Raw genomic sequence first — 23,303 nt, forward strand, 5'->3', positions numbered from 1 at the left:
AATGCAAAGAATATTAGCTTAATTTATGTTGATGAATAGATAAATATCACTGCAGGAAATATATTGGAAAGTCATTGAATGTTCATAGTTTATTAAAGTCCATGTAGATAAAATTTCTTAGAAAGTATATACATAAAAGAGCTGGGCTGCGCTTAACTCTGAAACCTGTGGGGAAACAGCAATTGCATCTATGCAAACAGTTCATTTTAAGCAATTGAATTTAACCAAAATTTAAAATTATGGGTTACAGGATAAAATTTTCAACTGCCTTCCAACACAACCTTGGTGGAAAAACCATAAAAATACAAAAATGTGGAAAAACATACATTCCTGAAAGAAAGAAAAGAAAGTAATGTACCACTGTACAAGGTATTTTGAGTCTTGTTGTTAGATATAATGCAAAAGATACAGGGTGATTTTTCCTAAGGGGAATGTAACTTAGTTTCAAAATGAAAAAGTAGCAGAAACAAGGTCTGAGTTCTAGAATCATGGGTGACTTTAGATTGAACATTCCACTTAAGCAGTTCAAATGATACAGAAACACCAATATGGACCAGTACAACCACACAGAAGAGCAATCTGAAAATGCAAAAGAAAGGAAGGAAAGGGAAGAGAAGGGAGGGGAGGAGAGGAGAGGGGAGAGGAAGGGAGGAAGGGAAAAGACAAGACTGACTTAAAATGGTATGTTCATCCCCATACTATTATTTTTTTCTATCAATGGAGGAATGGAAAATGGAAATATAATTTATATATATATTCAATAATAGAGTTTTATTTAGCCATAAAAATAAGATAAACTCTTATACTTGTGACAATGTGGATAGATTTTGAAGGCATTATACTAAATGAAATAATTCAGACAGAGAAAGACAAATAATTTCATGTAAATGGGTTAAAATCTCCAATCAGAGGGTTGAAATTGGAAGAGAGCATAAAAATTCTAAGTATATGCTATCTACAAGTGACTCACTTCAGATCCAAAAACAAATACGAAAGATGGAAAAAAGATATTCCATGAAAATAGTAGCCAAAAGAGAGCTGGGTAGCTATAATAATATAATTCAAATATACTATAAGTCAAAAACAGTTCAAAAAAAAGCATTGGATGCTAATAAAAGGGCCAATTCATCAAGAAGATAAAGCAATTATAAACATTTATTAACAAACCTAAAAAGATTACAAATATATGAAAGAAAGATTTACAAAGGTAAATGGAGAAACAATCAGTTCTATAATAAGATTTCAAAGGACCATGTTCAATAATGGATAGAACATACAACAGAAGATCAATAAGGAAATAGAGAATGTGAGAGACACTATAAAGCAATTAGACCTAATAAACATATCTGGATCACTCCATCCAGCAATGGTAGTCTACATATTATTCTCAAGTGCAAATGGAACATTTTCCATGATAGACCCTATGTTAGGACAGAAAACAAATCTCAACAAATTTAAAAAGACTGAAATCACATAAAGATTCTTCTCCTATATTAGAATGAAATTGAAAATAAATAATGGAAAGAAACCTGGGAAATTAAAAAATATGTGGAAAGTAAACCACAAACTCTTAAAAACCAACATTGAAGTAAAATTAAAAAATACTTAGAGGCAAAATCAAAACACAGCATGTCAGAAATATGAAATGTATTAGTATCGTTGCTCAGAAAAATATTTATAATGAGAAACACATTAAAAAACAAAGATCTCAAATCAATAACCTAACTAGAAAAAGAACAAATCAAACCCAAAGATAGCAGGAGGAAAAAAAATAATGAAGACTTAAACAGAGATAAATAAAATATACGGGTACAATAAAAATGTTCAGTAATACCAAATATGAGTCTTTGGAAGTTAAAGACAATTAACATACATTTAGCTACATTGACAACAATAAAAAGAAAGAAGACATAACTCAAATAAGAAATAATTTTAAAACTAATGCTGCATAATTTTAGGACTGGTCATCTAGAAGTGATCAATGATGCACTGCTGGGTGCATATTTTATCTTAATGCCCACTGGAAATGGTAAGAGTTTGCATTACTAGCTTTTGGGGGTTACTATTGCCATTTTTCTCTGGAGATCACATGCAATAGATCAAGTCAAAAATATAACTTCATTAGATATTCCAGCTACCTATTTAAGAGATGACAAAACTAACTCAGAAACTACAAATATTTACCACCAATTATCCAAAAAAAAAAAAATCCAGTTATAAAACTTCTGTATGTTACTCCAGAAAAGGTCTGAGCAAGTTACAGAGTGATTTCTCCTGGTTAACCTGCAGGAAAGGAAATTGTTGGCAAGGTTTGTTATTGGTGAAGCATATTGTGTTGGTCAGGGGGGACATAATTTTCATCAAGACTACAAAAGAATGGATAAGATTCACCAGAAGATACCCTCTGTTCTGGTGATGGTGTTTACTGCTACATATAATCCTAGGCTACAGAAGGGCATCGTACTCAACTGAAGATTCTCAGACCTCAGGAATTTGACATGAGCATTAATAGGCATAATCTGTAATACTATGTGTTACAAAAAAGCAAACAAACGAACAAAAAAAAACCTTTAAAAGGTGGTTTGTGATTGCCTGGAGTGAATCAGAAAGCATCACCCATATGATGCAGTGATGATTTACTTCCTCCCCAGGTGGGAATGTGACACAATGGCTCACACCTTACAGAAGGATGTTCTTACTGCTTTTGTTTATCACATTAGCCTCAGTGATCCTGCCAGAGACAAAGTGCAGCACAAGGGGATCAGTCAGCATGGCTTCAGGGTTATCAGTGTGACAGTTGCATTTGGAATGGGGATTGACAAATCCAATGTGTGATTTGTGATACATGCGTCTCCTCCTAAATCCATGCAGTGTTAATACCAAGAACCTAGCAGAGTTGGAAGAGATGTTGAAATATTTCATTGCCTGCTTTTCTATATTTACTATGCTGTGACCAGACTGAAGAGACTTTTGCTGATGGAAGAAGACAGAAGCCATCATACAAGAGAGGCTCACTTCAGTATTTTCTTTTATAGTATGGTACATTACTGTGAAAATATAATGTAATGCAGAATACAGCAGTTGGTTTACTTTGGTAAAATTAGATTTAATCCTGATTTTTCTAAGAAATACCCAGATTTTTCTTGTTATAATTGTTGTAAAACAAAACATTATAAGATATAAGATGTGTCTAGCAATATAAAAATTACTGTAAGGTTTATTTAAGGACATACATAGTTCATTGCAAGAAATGAGGAATAAAAATGTTCATGTCCTTGGGGGAGATTTACTGCGAATATGCCAATTTACATTTTCTTGGGGAATAAGTATGCAAAAATTCAATCATGGATATTTAGAAAGGGGTCTATGTATGCACCACACAATGCCAAAAGACTTCTTAAAAGCCAATACTTGACAAATTTTGGATGAAGATTTCCATATCAGTGCCATTGACCATTTAATTGTTTATGTGATTCCTGAAAATAAAGGCCAAAGTTTACTAAATGAGCAATTAAAGGTAGACTTCATGGAAACAGACAATTCCAGGCAAATTTTAAAAAAAAAACCTTAGTGATATAGGTATCTCAGAGAGAACAGGTGGTTAAGAAACGTCTTGAAGAATTTACAGAAATCTGCAAATCTCTGGGAAAAGTTTTTGGTGTCCATTACTGTAATATCTTTAACATTTTAATTCTCAAGAAGTTTGAACAATCTTTATCTTCTGATCCTAAGGTTTTGCTTCAAATTGATGGTGTTTCTGAAGACAAACTGGAAAAATATGTTGGAGAAATAATTCAACTACTACAGAAATACTCTGAGTGGACATGGTCGGCTGAGGACAGTTTCCCGTGGATGAGACCACCCGACAGCAGAGACATTGGGAGAAATGGCACTAAGGAGTTCGACGAGGAAACACCCACATCTCACTACTTTGTAAATAAAGCCAAAATATGAAAGAAAGAGTAAAAGGACACCAACCTGTCATGAGTCTAAAAAGGAGAAAAATTTGTTTCAGTGATTTCAAGATAAAATTGGGGTGCACCACATGCAGAAACATATCTCCATGAGTAAATCCTCTGGCATAACTTGGACCAAGATCAGTTGTTCATAGTTCTCAGGTGGTATCAGGAGCCAGTAGAAAATTGAGGAATTGGCCCCAGCAAATCCAATAAATAGACTTTTCCTCAGGCCCTCACATACATTTTCATAATAATCAAATCTCAATGTACAGAGATCTTATTTCTTATTTTTCAGCATCTAGAATTTGCAAATTTAAAGCTCTTAGTTTCATTATTTTTTTTGAAATTTTGCCTCTATCTGTTAATATTAAAATAAATTCTTAGGGTGACAGTTCAAAAAATAAAAGGAGGGACATTACTATTAACATTACAGTGCAAAAAGGTTTATTAGAAAACATTATACACAATTATATACAAAGAAATTAGACAACCAAAAAGAAATGTACAAATTCTTTGAAATACATTTTAACCTGACTGAAAAAGAAATATCTCAACAGAATTATAACAATAAAGGGATTGAATTAGTAAACAAAAAATCTTTCAACAAACAAAAGCCCAGGAACAGTGGCTTCACTGCTGAATTTTTTTCAAATATTAAAGACTAATTAACTATAACATCTCTCAAACTCTCCCAAAAAATTGAATAGGAGGGACCACTTTCTAATGCATTCTCTGAAGAAAGACAACACAATAAAATTAAAAATCAATATCCCTCGTGAATATATACACAAAGAACCTCAACAAAATTCAACAAACTGAATCTAGCACTATATTAACACAATTTACAATATTACAAAGTGAAATTTATTACTGGAATGCAGCGGTGTTCAATATAAGAAAATCAATGTAATATGCCATAGATCAACTAGAAAGAACCCACAAAATCTCAGGTGATTCAGGAAGAACACTTGACAAAATCCATTTTTATGATAAAAAGTGCTCAAAATGTAAGAATGGATGGAAACTCATTCAACCTAATAAATGATATGAAAAACCTACAAATAATATCATACTCAAAGATAAGACTTTCTGGATTATTAGAATTAATTTCTAACAAGAAAAGTCATTATAATTGTATTGCATGATATGGCTGCCATAACAAAAGTACCATAAACTGGGTGGCTTAAACAATAAAGGAGGGCAGAGATCCAACATCAAGGTTTTGGTAAGTTTGGTTCCTTCTGAAGGACATACAAGATGATATTTTCCATGCTTCTTATGTAGCTATGGCAGTTTTCTGGCAATGTTTTGTGTTTTTTGGTATGCAAAATCATCATCTCTATCTCTGCTTTCATTGTCGCATGACATTCTGTGTTCATTTCTAAGTCTACATTTCTGATTTTCATAAGAACACCGGTCATATTGAACTAGGGGCTCACCCTATTCCAGTTTGACACCATTTATACTATTTAAATGTGTAGAGATATTTTTCTGAAGGTCACAATCTGAGGTACTGGGGGTCTAGGTGTTAGGGGTTCAAAATGTAATTATGAATGGACACAATTCAACACATAAGAGTGCCTTATGCTCTTCTGAATCCATGTCCTCCCCCTGTTCAGTTTATGTTTACTCCATCCCAATAACAAAAGTCTTAATAATTCTAGCATCAGCTCCTTTTATATTTTGTGTTTATTTAATTATATTATTGTAACCTTTTTGAGTTCACATCTTTTCTCAGACATATATGAAAATACTGTTTTACCAAGTCATGATAACATCTAATTACTATTAACATATCATTGTTGTTAGAAATGTAAAATGTCTGTATTATAATACAGAACACTTAAATACAGTAAAATACCAATAGCCATAGTAATAGTAATTACTGGAGTGATATATAACTCTGCATATTTAATATAAACTAAAAGCTTTGCTAAGTATTGTCTTTTTATGGATCATTTTATATAAACCCCTCAACAACTTCATGAGATAAGAAAAATAATTTGCTGCCCTGACTGGTGTGGCTCAGTGGACTGAGTGCTGACCTGCAAACCAAAGGGTCGCTGCTTCAATTCCCAGTCAGAGCACATGCCTGAGTTACGGTCCAAGTCCCCAGTAGGGGGCAAGCAAGAAGCAACCACATATTGATGTTTCTCTCCCTATCTTCCCCTCTCCCTTACCATTTCTCTAAAAATAAATAAATAAAATATTTTAAAAAAGAAAAATAATTTGCTAATTTCTATTCTGGTGAATGGCTAGAATTTTTATTAAGAACATACTGTGTACCAGGTGATGTTCTTAGTCTGTATATGTGTTAACTCATGGACTTTATTCATCTCTAAAGAAAGAATACTGACAGCATCAATTCTTAAGTCCAACTTCTCATCTAAATATTATCGAAACATTGACTATAAGAAATAACATGTGATCAAAGATAGTACAACTACATTCTCTTTCCTGAAATCTTGAACCATCTGTTGAGACTTCAAAGAAAGAAGAAAGCAAACGCTGGGTTGTCTGATGGCACAGCAATAAAAATTTCACACATCATTTTGGCTGAGATCAATGGACCTGGGTTAGATCCTGCTCTTCCTGAGACCAGGTACACCAGATGTTCCTTCAATTCTTTTTGCTATTCAATGTCCTTTGGCTAAACCACTAATTCATGTTTAATTTAGTAAGCAAACATTTTTGTTATTTGTGACTGAAGAATCCTGAGAATGTAAACATAAGGAAGAAAATAATAAGGAAAAAGTAATATACAGGCTTTAAGAAAAGTCAAAATTAAACATATTTAAAATTACATATTTATTGATCAATGAATAAGAGTGAATAAACTATAATCACAAAGAAGGTTCAAGAATAATAGATAATTTCCACAGTTAAGATATTAACTAAGATTGCAGGGAGCTTTTATTATGTGTGATTTGTATGTATATACATCATTTTCATACCTCATTGAAAAGTAAGTTAAATCAGAAGTAAAAAAATTTCATTAATGATGAACACACTAGTACAAGTATTTATCAATACACCATAAAAAGTTGAAATATTGATATTTACATTAAATGAAATCAAGTTTTTCTTAAATATGTTAGTATATAATGATTAATAACAATATTCAGGGCATTTACAATTCAGTTATTTTAATAACATTTTTAAAATAATAAAAGCAAATGCATGAAGAAGCACTTTGATGATTAATCATGTTTATAATGGAGAAAATAGTTAGGAAGATGGCCATGATGATTTTTGTTGAAATAACTAAACATTTTATAATGTTCTTAGAGTCTACTGTCATTTATATTTAATATTTAGTTATAATACCTTATTTTTTGTTGCTATAGTAAAAGGTTTTTTTTTTTCTTAGCTTCTCTATCTGATAGTTCATTGTTAGTGTACAAAAATGCTTTGAAATTATGAATATTGATTTTGTATCCCACTATTTAGTCAAATTCACTTTTAGGTTGAGTAGTTTTGGGGGAAAGATTACAGAGTTTTCTATATACACTATCATGTCATCTGCAAATAATGACATTTTTACTTTCTCCTTTCCAGTTTGGATACCTTTTAGTTCTTCATCTTGTCTGATCACTGTGGCTAGAATTTACAGTACTATGTTGAACGAGATGGTGAAAGTGGACAACCATGTCTTGTTCCTGATATTAAGTTTAATTTTTTCCCTTTGAGTATAATGTTGGCAGTGGGTTTCTCATATACAGTCTTTATTATGTTGATATATGCTTCTTCCATTCCCACTTTGCTGAGTGTTTTTATCATAAATGGGTGCTGGATTTTGTCAAATGTTTTTGCAGCATCTATTGATATGATCCTGTGATTTTTGTCTTTCATTTTGTTTCTGTGATGTCTCATGCTTACTGATTTTTTAATATTGTACCACCCTTGATTCCCTGGAATAAAGCCCACTTGATCATAGTGTATGATCTTTTTCAATGTATTGCTGGATCTAGTTTATTAATATTTTGTTAAGGATTTTAGCATTTATGTTCATCAGAGATATTGGCCTGTAATTTTCTTTCTTTGTTGTGTCTTCATCTGGTTTTGGAATTAGAACAATACTGGCCTTGTGAAAAGATTTTGGGAGTCTTCCATCTTCTTAGTGCTACAATATGGGAATCCAGTTTTCTAGAGACCTTAACTACAGGTCAGAGAATCAGAAAGTCTTGCAAGGACTTAATTCCACAATACACAATCGAGGTACTTTTTTCCTCTCCCTAAAATTATGCTTTCTCTTAGAAACTGGCCTTAGTGATAAAGAGAGCCATGAAGATTAAAAGCATTTATGAGCAAAGAAACCAGTTCAAATTTTATAGATTTGCTTTAGTTAGACCTTAAAAGTTCAGTGTGATGATTTTCACTTAACTCAGGAATGTAACCCAGTAGGCAGGCTGTTGAATTTTGCATGAGCTAAAGCATATTTTTGCTTTCCTAAGCCATACCTGTTCATATAGTTAATTTCTTCAGGTAATTACTTCCAGGTGTTTGCCTATAGGAATTCATTGCAATGCAATGAAATCAGAGTAATAAACTCATCAACAAAAATTAACCCATAGGCATGTTATATTTAAGTAACATCAGAATTATAATTTGTGGAGCCTAGATGTTTATGTTAATGATGAAGACAATCTCCTCCTAGGTAATTAGGAAGATATACATACAACTAGGTATGCTTAATATCATTTTGAGCATATTATAATATTAGGCATGTCCAATTTTGACATGGGACATATAGATATTTACCATTAACTATATATGAATCTTAATGATTTGATTGCCCCATTGTTAATATTAAGTAATATGTAAGACACATCTCTTTACTATCTATTCTCCTTGATTACAGTTTTATCAACTATCAGGGCATTTTAAATTAAATATTAAATTTTAATTTTGGTAAATACATGATACACTCTTTACAAACTATGTATTTTACCATTTTATTTTTTTCAATAACAATTCTATATTGTTGAATTGCCTTCAAATAGCATATAAGATAAATTTCCATTTATTTTAAATGATTAGCTGAGATACTTAACATTTCTTCATTTGAAAAATTTTAAATACAATTTAGACTCCTGATATAACCACACTAAATTAAATATAAATAAAAAATAAAATGAAGGTGATCCTTGTTATGATAAGGATAGACTTCACCCAACATACTCACTGTGACATTATAATATTTATATAAAAGTAATATCTTAGAACTAAAGTTGTGTGTATGTATAAAAAGTTGTTATCAAACATAAAATTCTGAGGATTCTAAGTCTACAAAGAGTTTACAATGATATTTAGGTTAAATAAACAAACAATTTCTATACATGTAAACTCTCAGTAAATATAAAAATAAAATAAAATTTTATATATATATCTATGTGTGTATATATATATATATATATATATATGTTCATTTAAAAATTCTTTTGTCAGATATTTTCCAGTTGTATTCTATCTTTATTCAAGTTACTACAAAGTTCTTATAAAGGAGAATTACTAAGCCACACTCATGTAGAAAGGCCACTTCAATGGAGAGATTTATCTTCATTTTTCCTTGCTTCCCGCTTTACACTTACCATGCAGTAAAGAACATTAAAATGGATGAAAAGTGAGTGTTGAAACACCATCGTTCCAGAAAAGATTTTGAAATTTAAAGAACATTTCTCAAGAAAAAAGAAATATACCACAAATGGTTTAAGATTCAAGAAGATATCATTTTAAATACATTTGTTTGGTTGGGTTTTTTGTTGTTTATCTTTGTGTTAAATTGTATTAGTAATGTCTAACTGTTGAAGATTAAAAAAAAAATGGTTACAATCAAAAGATTCAACCTTGTGTATGTGTGTGTGTACTGGATTGACTCTTTCATAAACATGCTGTATAGCTTCTGAGCATAATAGAAAAAACTATTATCTGAAGACAGTACAGACTAAAAAGAGCAGTTATATTATGGTAGGAATTTCATTTACACATCAGGGGATATATAGAAGTTAATACACCTTTTCATTGCTTCTAAAATGGGAGAAGGTAGAATCACTGCAGAGTTATGGAATGGAAAAATTGCAAACTTAATAAAATAATAAAACTTAGAAATACCACAACATATACCTAATATGTCTAAGATACAATCCAAAATTATTTGTCATTTAAAGAACAAGATAAATGGATTCAGTTCTGAAGAGAAGACAGTTAATATGAACAACCCAAGATGACCCAGATAAGGCATATAATATAAAATTTAAATATTTTAAAAATATATTCTCAAGGAGTGTATTCTCAAGGAATGAAAAGATGAGATTTCTCAAAAGACAAAAAAATAAAATAAAGAAGTAAAAATTATTGAAATTTTTAAAAAATGAAAAATTATTACATAAACTTCACAGTAGAAATGTGATAAAGACAGCTAGTAAACTTAAAAATACTTCAATAAATACTATTTAATCTGAGAAACAGAGAATAACATTGAAAAATATAAACAAAATCACAGATGCATTAGATATTATTAAAGAGTCTAACAAATGTTATTGAAGTTTTAGGAGAAGCAAACAAAGATAAGAAAATAATCATTTATTAAACAGTGAATATTAACACATTTGATAAAAGACACAAAATTATATATTTAGAGGTTTAATAAACACCAAGAAAACTACATATATTTTCAAAAGCTGTGCCAATTCAAAATTAGATTCAAGCTCTTGAAAGTCAAAGGTAAAAACATCAGTTTTAAAAGAAGCACTAGAAAAAATTCTTGCTTTGTCTATTCTAGGTACATATTTCCAATTATACACTGATTAACAAATTTGAGGTACAACATTATCTAATTTTAAGGTTTATTATAAAACTGAAGTAATCGAAATACTATGGTATTGGTGTCAAGAAAGACAAATTGTCTAATGGAATAGAACCAAGAGTCAGGTAATAGAAAAACACATAATGGTAAACTGATTTTAAAAAAGATACAAAAACAATTAAGTGGAGATTAGATATTTTTTAAATAAATGGTGTTTAGATAATTGGATATCTGTATGCACAATAAAATAAGCTTCAATTCACATGTTGTATCATATACAGATAATGACTTGAATTTGGTCATAGACATAAATGTAAAACTTAAAACTTCTGGAACAAAACATAAAATAAAACTTGCAATTTTGGCTAGGGAAAGCTTACTTAGATATGACACAAGTTTTATAAGAGATCAAATTTATAAATTGTACTTCATAAAAATAAATAAAAACATTTGCTCTTCAAAAGACATTGTTAAAACAATAAAAAGCAAGCCACAAGCTGGTAAAATATAGTAAATTATATATTTGATAAAGGACATACGTTTAAAATATATAAAGATCTGGTGCTACTTAGTAAAAAGAAGCAAAACACTCAATTAAAATAATAAAGATTTGAATAGACATTTTATTCTAGAAGACATATGTATGAAAATATTAACAAGAGAATATGCCCAATATTATTAGTAATTGGAAAAATGCAGATTAATCTACAATGAGATAATATTTCTGACCTATTAGACTATCTAAAATTTAAAGCAATACTTGGAGGAATGGCAACCCTCATACTGTGCTAGAAAGAATGTAATATACATATAAGGCAAACATATATCCATATATACATTTATTTTTTAAAAATCACATAAAAAACATTCTAAAGCAATATAAATACATGCATCATCGATATATGCAATAATCTATGCATGCAATATAATCCTGACAGAACAATTCAAATAGTTTTTCTAATGTTTAACAATAACCAAAATTAATAATAATGATGACAATAATATGTTAAAGCATTATATGGCCAGTAGAGTTATTTTAAGATTTAAATCTTAATTTTACACATGAAAAAATTAAATTAAATTAAATTATGTAATATATTAAAATCAAGTTATTCACAAAGCTTAAAGTTATCAGGAATTTATCCCATTCAGTTTTACTGATGAATTCATATTATCATGAACCTGTCTCAACTCTCAATTTTGGCCGACCATTTTTCTCTATGTGGTGTTTCTCCCGTGGTGGGAGAAACATAAATAAAAAATTTATCTGTGATCTCTTATTTTGCTCACGCCTGAACCTGAATATACTACTTTCATATTTAAATGTTGAAAAAACTCAACTTCATGAGAACCTAGCTCATGAAGGCAGCTCTGGCCTTATGTGTCTTTCAATCTCATATTTTGAAATCATGTCTACCAGGGCTCAATAGAATGCCAGAAACTGAATTCAGAAAGATGAATATTTCTCTGTCATACACAGCATGGCCTTCACTAGACCTTGTGGTTCTTCTGTTGGGCTTGTTGAAAACACTAGGTAGCATGTTTTTCATCGTAGATATCTCTAGTAATACATGGTCTGCTGGGTCACATGGTTGCAGTGGTTGGGTTACACTTGATGCAGAGTTTGTTTGCACTTAACCCTAATATCCTTTTATGTTATTCAGTAAGTGGGACTGAGTAATATTACTGCTATGAATTTTTCAAATTATCATTTATTAACTGGAGCACGGGGTGCTGGCTGGTGAGTCAAATTTCAAAAACAGACCTCAGGAAGAATTGAAATCAAGAAGTTTATCACTCACAGTTTGAAGGAAGTACCCCACCTGCCTTAAAAAGCTGCATAGATAGGTCGGACAGCCAAAATCCCCAGAATTCAAGGGTATAGTGCTTTGGAGTTTGAGTAACAGCAGACTGGTCAATTCAAACAAAATGAGAAGAGTTTTGGTAAGCCACACGGGGGACTTCCTCAGAGGGGACATTAGTGGAAGACTGGGAAGCAGGGGAGACTCTTCATCAGAACGGCTGTTGGAGAAATTATTTCAGGAACTCACATTGGCTTGTGACTCTGCAGGCTGCTATTTAGGACACTCACTTGCAAGAGTGGGCCATTTCAACTTAAGGTTACTGTAATAGGTTGCTTGGCCAAAACAGATGCCAGGCAGCAAAACCATGAAACAGCTTAGCTATACTTTTGACAATTAAAGGTATGCATATGATGCTTCTAGAATCCAAAGATGCTTACCAGGCATTGTGCTTTCTTTTTAGTAATGGAAATTTTAAGAGTCAATAATTTGCTCTTTACTTTGGACTATCAAACATTCTCCAGACCACTGGTTCTCTAAAAATTTCCCTAATATCATGTTCCTCAGAAACTCTTTGGAAAACATTTGTCTTACTAACTTCTTCAAAATTTTCAAATTCTTGCTCATTCAGTGTGATTTACATGGTGCTATTAGTATAGTTGGCCAACATGTGTCTAACTTGTCCAGATGGTCCAGGTACCTTAGAGCTATTTCATGAAAGAGGGCATGAAAGTTAACATAGCCCAGGTACAAAACTATAGATATCTATAGGTGTCCAGTTCACATAAATAAAAAAAATATAAAAAATATTTTTCATGAAAAGTCTTTAAAATAATGCAAATCTGTGTTAGGATTTATGTTAATCTATGTTAGCAAGACATCACATCTGTCGCAATAGCTTCCAAGTGAGCTATTACAGTAATAGGTTGAGTTTGCAGTAATCTACTGTCCATTAAGTTTTTTTAAGAACCAGTCCAGGAAATTATATGGGATATTATAGGGACTACCACTCCAGTATTCTTTAGGTTTTAAAATAATATCTGCCATTAATTTATCTCTGCTATTCTCCCTAACATGACATTGTTTTTGATGTATCATCTTGGGTAGGGTTGAGTTAGTAAAAGAGTTTAGAGACAGCTACATGGCCTTTGTTGTGAATTGTTTTCTTATCTCACAAAATTAAGAACAAATATGGCTGTTCTGACAACCACTAAGTATATCCATTCTAACTGTATATTCTGAGAAAGGGAAACTACCACTGGGTGAATTCGTGTTATATAAATTGGACCTTGACTAAGAAACCATGTACTCCCAGAATGGACAAAGTGAACTTATTAAGTCCCTGAGAATTGATATCCATTTTATCTATGTATCCAAATATTCTAAAATGTGTTACCCTGTGTATGACAATTGAAATAAATGTCTACAGTGTCCTTTGTGGAATCATATAAATTTAATATTGTTGCCAAGATCCTTCTCTTTAGGGAATGGACTTCTCTTTTAAACAAAGAATTCCAAATGAAAATTCTCTCAGGTCCTAAAACTAGGCAAGGAATTGTGAACTACTGCATGAGTAGAGTTTCCTCAGCTTTCTGATACTCTATTCTTGATCAGTTATATAAATAAAGTGATGGACTTGTTGACTGTCCATCAATATTGGTCCTAAAAATTGTTATGTTAATTATCTATAAAGCTCTCTAAGCCATGGTCTGTTGGCTGCACTCTGACCTTGAAAATTCAGTACAATTATGGTGCTTATCATGTTTCTAATGATTAAGTGCCCCTGCTTGATCTTTATTATATTGAGATCTTGTCTCCATAAAAAAAAAGGGAGCCCAGTCTTATAAAAGAACCTTCTCTGTCAGTCCTGGCCACTACTAATTTTTCTTTAGTAACATTGATTGCCATTTTATAATCATCTCTCTCATCACATAGGAAAATGGAGTGTTCTTCCGGTCCTCCTATAGTCAGATTAGTCAGGTAACAAGGTCATGGGTTGAATTTTGTCATCTCAAAATGCATCTGTTGAAATAGTCATCCCATGTATCTCCAAAAAACTAGTGTTACCACTCATGTAATTAGTTGAATTAAGATGTCATAATACTAGAGAAATGTGGCCTCTAATCCAATATAGTGGGTGATTTACAAAAAGAGGGAATTGGCACACAGGCACAGACATGGAAGAATGTCATGTGAAGATGAAGGCAGAAACTGAGGTTATGGTTCTACAAACTAAGTAATGTCAAGGATTTCTAGCAGACTCCTAAAAATGAGGTGAGAGATGGAAACAAATATTCTTCCCTAGCCTTCAGAAAAAATCAACCTCACTAACACCTTGATCTTGGCTTTCTGACCTCCAGAGCTGAAAGAAAATTCTTTTGTTTAAGCCACCCAGTTTATGGTTCTTTTTTAGAGCAGTCATAGAAAACTAATACAGTAGATTTATAGTATACTATTTCCCATCTGACTTACTCATTTACCTAAGCCTTTTGATCCTTCTTCAGTTGTCTGTAATGAAAGTTCTGACCTTTCTACTTTACTCACTATGGGTCACTACTTAATCCAATTTTCCAAGAGCCATCCTAGCAACCTGTAAGGTCTCTCTTCTGGCTTCCTTCTCAGGATTAAATCCTGTTTCACATATCAATCAACCCTATGTTAACAAATTTTTCATTCTGGTTCCTTTTTTATGTTACCCTCAGGATGCAGGACCATACTTTCTCCAAGTTCCTGCTGGTTTGTGGTGGTTAGATCATTTAACTCCTTTGGTAAGTAATGTATTTTGCCTTGTATAAAGTGTTCCCATGTATACTGCGCACCCAAATTTTTGCCCAAACTTTCAGTAAAAAAAATTTGCTTTAATTTTTAATTCAATTATTTATTTATATTTATAAACAAAGCCAATTACCACTTTCCAGGATATTATTTTTATATGGATATTGTTATTGTTTTCTAGAGTTACACTTTTAATGCATAAGCAAAAATAAAATAATTAAAAACATTTCTATAGATATGGAATTAGTACTACCCATGTATAATGTGCATCCTTATTTTTCCCTCAGAAATTTGGGCAAAAATAAGTGTACATTATACATGGCAAAATGTGATACCTCCTTTCTTCCTGTGGTAGGTCCAGCCCACGTCTGATCAGATTATACAGGGTCGGGCAGAAGTAATGCCTGCCTGAGTGTGGTTAGTAAAGTAATAACATGAGTGTGATAATTTAGTTTAAATTTTGTACATTTCACCTAAAATGTCATATGTGTGCTTGAGTGTGATATTGTTATGTTACAGAATTGCATGCTTATGATTTTGTAATAAAAAGGGACATTATTTTTGCCAGGCCCAGTATTTTAAATTCACTGTAATTATTGTTCTGGTCACTAAGAAAAAAGTTGAGGTAGATTGTAAATCCAGGGAGTGAGGAGCATGTTTTTTTTACAAGGCAAAAATATGTTAATTATCTTTAAGCGCTGAGGGAATAGAATGAATGGATCCTTGTCATTTTAGCAAACCACATACTCTTCAGGAGATCTGAGGATTCAAAATTTTCAAGATATTTGACTGGAATGTCCATAAATCTCAGAGTCCCACTTCTTTCCTATAGTATAGAATATTCTCTGAAGTTGATGATTTACTATTCTCTGGGGCTTTTGTTCACTAAAATTAAATCATGGCCTTATTTTCAACATGAGGAGCTTCCTTACCTCCTGGAAATGAGCCATTCTTTACATGTTACCAAGGAAATCTGGTGATTTTTATATTTTACCCAAAATAGGTGTTGTCTCTTTCCACCCTACATTTTTTTCTCCAATGATTTGAGAACTTTTAGCAACATTCATTCTAGTTCTCAGTCATTATAATTACTCCTTCCGCGAACCTTTCGAATGCTTAAGATATAATACATACCAGGGTATTTTCTTTTATCAGTATCCTGTCTTATCATGATACATTTATAGAACAAGACTTACACAGACTTTAGATAAAATGTTTGGGAAAAAAGACTAAAATGACAAAATAAATGGAAAGATATTGCCACTTTTCTTGGAAACTTATCATTGCATATTATTTTTAAATACTTCAAACCTGAAAATGTCTAATCATATCTTTCCATTGTATATTGTTTCCATTGTTAAGAAAGGTATTGTTTTCAACAAAGGCTTTGAAAAAAATGACTGTAAAATAGATGAATTAACACTTAAAAATGAATAATCTATAGACTTTTATTGAAGGTGGAGACAGAGAAAATTATGAAAGTGGAACTTGCTAATAAAGGCATTCCAATTGTTTTCTAAGTCATTTAACTATTTTGGGGTATCCATAGAACAGGTTTGTTTTTTTAAGTAACAATTATGTCTTAATAAGACATTTCCTGCATGCAAAAAAAAAAAAGAAGGAAGGAAAGAAGGAAAAAAGAGAAAGTAAGAGAGAAAAAAAGGAAATACATCAGAAATCAAAACAATATCTTGAAACAAAAATGAAAACACAACATACCGAAACTTAAAGGATAAAGGAGAAATAGCTCTAAGAGGAAAGTTTATAGCAATATTAAGAAAAAAAACTCAAACAGACAGCCTACCTTTGTATCTCAAGGAAATAGGGAAAGATAAATAAAATAAGCACAAAGTTAGAAGAAGAAAACAACAAATCAGAATAGAATAAATAAATTAGAGACTTGAAAAACAATAGATAACATCCACAAAAAAAAGTTAACTTTTTGAAAAGATATACAAAATTGACAAACCTTTATCCAAACTAAGAAAATAAGACTCAGAATCAGAAATAAAAGAACAGATATTATAACTGATACCAAAGAAATATAAAACATAAAGGATAACTATGAATAATTATACACCAACAAATTAGATAACCTACAAGAAATTGATAAATTTCTAGAAATACACAATCTACAAGGACTGAATTTTGGAGGGGGTGGGGAACCCCAGAAAATCTGAGCAGACTAATAACAAGTAAAGAGATTAAATCAGTAATCCACCCAACAAACAAAAGTCCAGGACTAGAAGATTTCACTGGTGAATTCTACCAAACATTTAAAGAAGACTTAATACCAATTAGTCTGGAACTCTCCTAAAACTATAACGGAAGAAGTAACACTTCCAATCTCATTTTATGAGGCCAACTTTACCCTGATACCAAAACCAGACAAGGACACTACAAGAAAAGGGAACTACAGGCCAAAATCCTTAATAAACATACATGTAAAAATGCTCAAAAAACATTACCAAAACTAAACAGCACATTAAATAAACATACCCATGATTAAGCAAGATTTTTTTCTGGGCTTAAAGTTGGTTCAACTGAAATCTAAGTGACTGGGTTGGTGTTTTAAAAATATTAGTAGTTTTTTTTTTTCAAAATTCACTATATAAAGTTTTGTCTTCTTTTTTTCATACCAAGAGAACTACGCATTTTGCTGTATCTTAGTTTTTTTATTTAATCTTTATTGTATTTTTTCCATTACCAGTTAGTCCCCATGTGGGAGCTACTGTTTCCATTACCAGTTAGCCTCCCTCTCCCCAGCAGTCACCACACTGTGGTCCATGTCCATGAGTCCTTCTTCCTTTTTTGCTCAGTCCCTCCACCCCCAAACTTCCTCCCTCACTAGCTGTCATCAACTAGGTATTTTTTTTATTAAAAATGTCTAAATAATTTTTATCTTGGAATTTGCTTCACCTTACTTTTTTATAAAAATATTATATTTTTTCTATTTATATAGCATATATATTTAAATTGCATTTTATTATTTTAAGATTTTATATTAGCATATTTACTTTTTATCAGTGAAAATGCCATGAAGACAATATAGCTATTACTATTATAGCATATATACAAATATGTTTTTGATATATTTAACTTTTGCTTCTTTTACTATTATATTGTATGTTTTATGCATACACTTTTATATTGAATATGTTTTTAAAAGCTTAATAAATATTTATAATCACAATAATACTAACCAGTCGATAGCCTAGATTGCTTGCCACAATTACATAATCATTATGGCATAAAACATTCCTGCCACTAAGACCAGTGCTTTTTCTGCCAGGCTTAGAAGCAACTAATTAGCAAATAAGTATCATGTATTAAAAAAGATTCTTCTCTCATTTGATTGAAGCTTGTTTTGAAGCTAATACATATGTATATTTTCTTGCCATTGCAACAGTGTGTGTGTGTGTGTGTGAGAGAGAGAGAGAGAGAGAGAGAGAGAGAGAGAAATTCCCATGAAGAATCTTCCAGGTCATTCATAGACTTCAGTTTCAGCCATATAGTGATTTAATTCTCTTTGAGGAGCCAAATCAATACTTTAAACAAATATATCAACCTTGTGAGGGAACAATATAAAAAAACCTGCATCCTGTATTGTTTTAAAAATTCAATGTAGATATATTAAAAACACATCAGCCAATCATATTTATATTATCAGAGTTCATCATTAGTTGTAAGTTAGCAGGACAATTCATTTCCATGACTATTGACATCAAATCTCATGTTCTTTTAAATATAAAGTAATATTTCTAGAACTCCTTCAACATACTATTTTGAAATGGATGTATTAAACTTAATAATTTCTACACTTTCCATCATAAGTACTATATTTTCTGATATTCTTTTATAGATATCATTCATATATTATCTTTAAAATCAGCTGGCAAAGATTTTGAACTCCCACACAGTTCCATATGTGCAAACATTCCTGCTGTTTAAGAGAGAGGTTTCTCCCAGAGGACCCAGAGTGATTGAGAAACACTCTCTTAAATGATTCAATTGACTATTACAAATACAAATAAAAATTCATACCCAATGCCTTTAAATATACCTTTTTCTTGCATAATGTTAGCAAAGATTAATGATATATTGCTTTTATGTTAAATACTACAAAGAAATGGTTTTGGTTTCATAGAATTTTCCTAATTCCTCTTTTAGAATTGCCTATGATACTACTAAATTGTGGCTAAAATTATACTGTGTTGCAGTACCTAACCAAAGCATGTTGTCCACGGATTAATAACTCTTCTACTTCTTAAGATTCTCTATAAATAAAGAAGATACATATCTTCAATAGATCCAGTGGAGTAGTTGAGATGTTTCTCTTTCTTTTTTGGGCTCTATGAAAGACCTCATACAGAGTTCATTAAGTACTAAAAGCAGAAGAATATCTACTATTTAATTCTTTTGGTCAAGAAATCCCTGGTTTTCATATATATAATATATTCTTCACTCACTGTACAGAACTAATTCCCAAACTGGAAACTTAAACAGTGATGAATTATATAGGCATCAAAAAATAGAGGATCTTGTTTATATTTTTTTTCCACCAAGTGCTGAGGAACATCACTTATTTTATATGTATTTATTTGTTTTATATTTTATACTTATATATTATTTACATTTTATACATAAAATTCTATTTGTAAAAATCTTTAATATTGGTGTTATTGCATTGTATTCTTGCCTCCAACCCTTCTTATGATAATTCAGCTATCACTTTATTGTAGTCCTTTAAGTTATTTTTTAATAGTTTTATTGAATTATAAATTACCCTGAACAAAATTTACCCTTATAAGTCTGTCATTTAATGAGTTTTGAAAAACTGACAGTCATTTAAATATCCCTGTAATATACACACAAAACATTTTCAATAAACCATTTTTAGTCAACATTAACCTCCTGCCCCATACCTCAAGATTAACAGGATCTGTAGTCTGTTCATGCACTTTATTTCTTCAGTAAGTGAAGAAAAAAATACAAGATATAATTGAGTTTGAGTTCTCTTCTTATAATGCATGTAAGAATCATCCATATTATTGTGTATATTATCTGTTGGTATCTTTTTACTAACAAGTAGCATTGTATTGTATGAAGGTATTAGAGTATGTTTATTCATTCGCTAACATAAAAATTTTATTGTTCCCAAATTTTCTCAATTCTAAAATAGACTCAAAATATTTCCAAAAGATTTTAGTGTGAACATAACACTTTCACTGCTGTTAGAAAACTGCTTAGAAACATGATTTCTGGATTATATGGTAAAGTATATATAAAATTATAAGACATTATCAAGCTGCTTTGAAATGTGGCTATAATCCCCCAAAACTGCACTTCCACCAGAAATATATGAACATTTCAACTGATACTCACATTCTCAACAGCACTTGATCTTTATTTTTTTCTTTTAATTTAGTCATCCTAAAAGTCTATAGTGATATCATATTGTCATTGTAATTTTCACTGTGTAATGACTCATGATATTGAGTATATTTTAATGTGCTTACATACTATGCTTACATCTTCTTAATAGTTCATTTTTATTGAATTTTTCCATTACCATTTATTCCCCCTACACACTCTTTAACCTCCTCCCATCCCCTTCCTCCTGCAATCACCACACTGTTGTGCATTCCCAAGAGTTTTTTTTCTTTTGCTTAATCCCTCCACCCCACCCCAATTTCCCTTCAGAGCTGTCAGCCTGCTCTCTGAGCCTGTCTCTCTTTTGCTTGTTAGTTCTGTTTGTTCATTAGATTCTGCATATGAATGAAACCATATGGTATTGGTTCTTCTCTGACTGGTTTATCTTTTCTCTTCTTTTTTTAAGTATATGTTCAATTTTTTTCCATTTTTTTAAATAAGAATTAAAGAAGTACTATTTAATTTTGATGAAGTTAAATTTAAAGAACTTTTCCTATGTTGTGCAATGTTTAAGATATTTTTGTATTACTAAGGTCATAAATAATAGTTCCTCCTGTGTTTCTCATAAAATCTTTATTTTTTTGTTTTTATATTTTATATTTGAGTTACTATGTATATGTTTTGTATATGTATATATCTATATATACACACATATTTTTTCACATTTATTTTCATATCATATATATTTGCAATGGGTATCCAATTGTTCCTGCATCATTTACTTAACCCACTAAATTCTCAAATTATTTTGACATTTTGTCAAAAATCAAATCACCTTATATGAGTGTGCTTATTTCTCACATTCTCTTTCCATTTCATTGACCTGTGTCACTCAACCTTGTCAATGACATGTTGATTTGATTCTGTAGGTTTAAAGTAAATTTTGAAATAAAATAGTATGAGTTTCCACCTTTGTTTTTTAAAATTTGTTTTCCAAAATTATTTTGATTAATTTATATTTTTTGCTCTTTATGCATATTTTAAAAACATCTTTTGGTTTCTACAAAATATCTTGCTAGGATGGTTTTGATTAAGCTTGCAATCTAAATCAAGTTGGAGAGAATTATTATTTAAAAAATTCTAAGTTCTGTGAATTTATATTTTCTTTTATTTCTCTCCTTAGTTTGTCTCCTTTTCAGCATACAGACCTTGCATGTGTTTATTAGATTTGTACCTTTTAAATGATTTGTGTGCTTTACTATATGATACATCTTTTGATTTTAATTTTCAATTGTTATTAGTATTGAGGAATAGAATTATCTTTTATATATTGACCTTATATCCTACAACCTTCCTAAATTCACTTTTTATTATTTTCTTGAATAATTGTTACAAAATTTACCTGTAGGCAGCTATTTCTTTTGTTGTACATTTCTTTGTTCTTTCTCAATTTCAATGTCTTTTTTTTTTTTTTTTAACCTTATTGCGTTCACGAGACTCCAAAGCTATTGATTAGAAGGGCTGGCAGTGGACCTCCTGGCTTTGTTACTAATTGCATGGGCATCTCTAAGGCACGCTTCATGTTTTTCCCCATGTATATCTGTTCATTTGTTTGTTTTCTAACATTTTCATCTCAGTCTTTTTCATAGATTTTATTTGTTGACTTAAATTCACCATTTGTTAATGAAAGCTATCTACCTTTTCTACTAGAGTTTTTAATATATTAATTATAGTCCTATGAAATTCTTTGACGGTAATGTCAACATCAAAAATATGTGTGATCCTGGTTTAAGGTCTAAGTCTGTTAACTGCTTAAGTTCCTGACATCACGTTGAGGCGCTCATGCCACAGAAGTGGTCACTGTCCACGCTGTTGTTCTATGCCGCAGTGTTGGACCATTTTGCAGTTACTGGACTCTTCCTAGCCCGATTGTTACCGAACAAAAGGATCTGTGCGGGGGCGGGGAGGGGGTGGCCAGATGCTATTACCGAAAGGACACTCTCCTTCTCCCGGACCCCTCGGTTGTTGGTCCTTGGCCCTCCACCCTTGGGATTATGGCTCTGAATGGCAGAGTTTGGTGAAAAGGAAAAGGAACTATTTATTCAAAAGTTATACAGGTTTGATTAATGGCTAAATGTCACCCTTAAACCTCAAAATCCCTTCAAAACAACCACCAGCACACACACCGTCCTGCCTTCCCGCCTTTGCCCAGTTAGGCCAGTCAGGCCGGTCAGGGTACCGTCCTTCAGAAGAAAAATAACAACAGAAGTCCGGGGCTCGGCTGGGCAGGCCTCTCGGGGGTCTCAGCACCATCCACTGTGTCGCCGCGATCTCCAGCTCTTAATCCATGTGGCACCTTCTCCTGGCCCACTAGCAAGAGTCCTTTCTCCCCTTTCTTCCGTCGTGGTCTTGACACTGTTCCCCAGAGTCTGTGCCCCTCTGTCCCTCCTGCAGGCCCTCTCTCTCCTCCCTCTCTCCCAGTTACATTCTGTATATAGTCTTTGAAACCTTTCTGATTGGCTTTGGTGATATACAAAACTAACCCTCTTTGCATATGAGGAATGAAGCTCTCCTTCATTCCAAAATGAT

At 31.7% G+C, this 23,303-nt stretch overlaps 1 pseudogene; it reads left to right on the forward strand.

The window, feature by feature from the left end:
• Positions 1-1,941: 1,941 nt before the first annotated feature.
• Positions 1,942-4,210, forward strand: LOC129079831 (recQ-like DNA helicase BLM; annotated as a pseudogene).
• The last annotated feature ends 19,093 nt before the right edge of the window (positions 4,211-23,303 follow it).

Source organism: Pteronotus mesoamericanus, unplaced genomic scaffold (assembly GCF_021234165.1).
Source record: "Pteronotus mesoamericanus isolate MK-2021 breed Mesoamerican mustached bat unplaced genomic scaffold, CSHL_Meso_final contig_82, whole genome shotgun sequence".
NCBI lineage: Eukaryota > Metazoa > Chordata > Mammalia > Chiroptera > Mormoopidae > Pteronotus > Pteronotus mesoamericanus.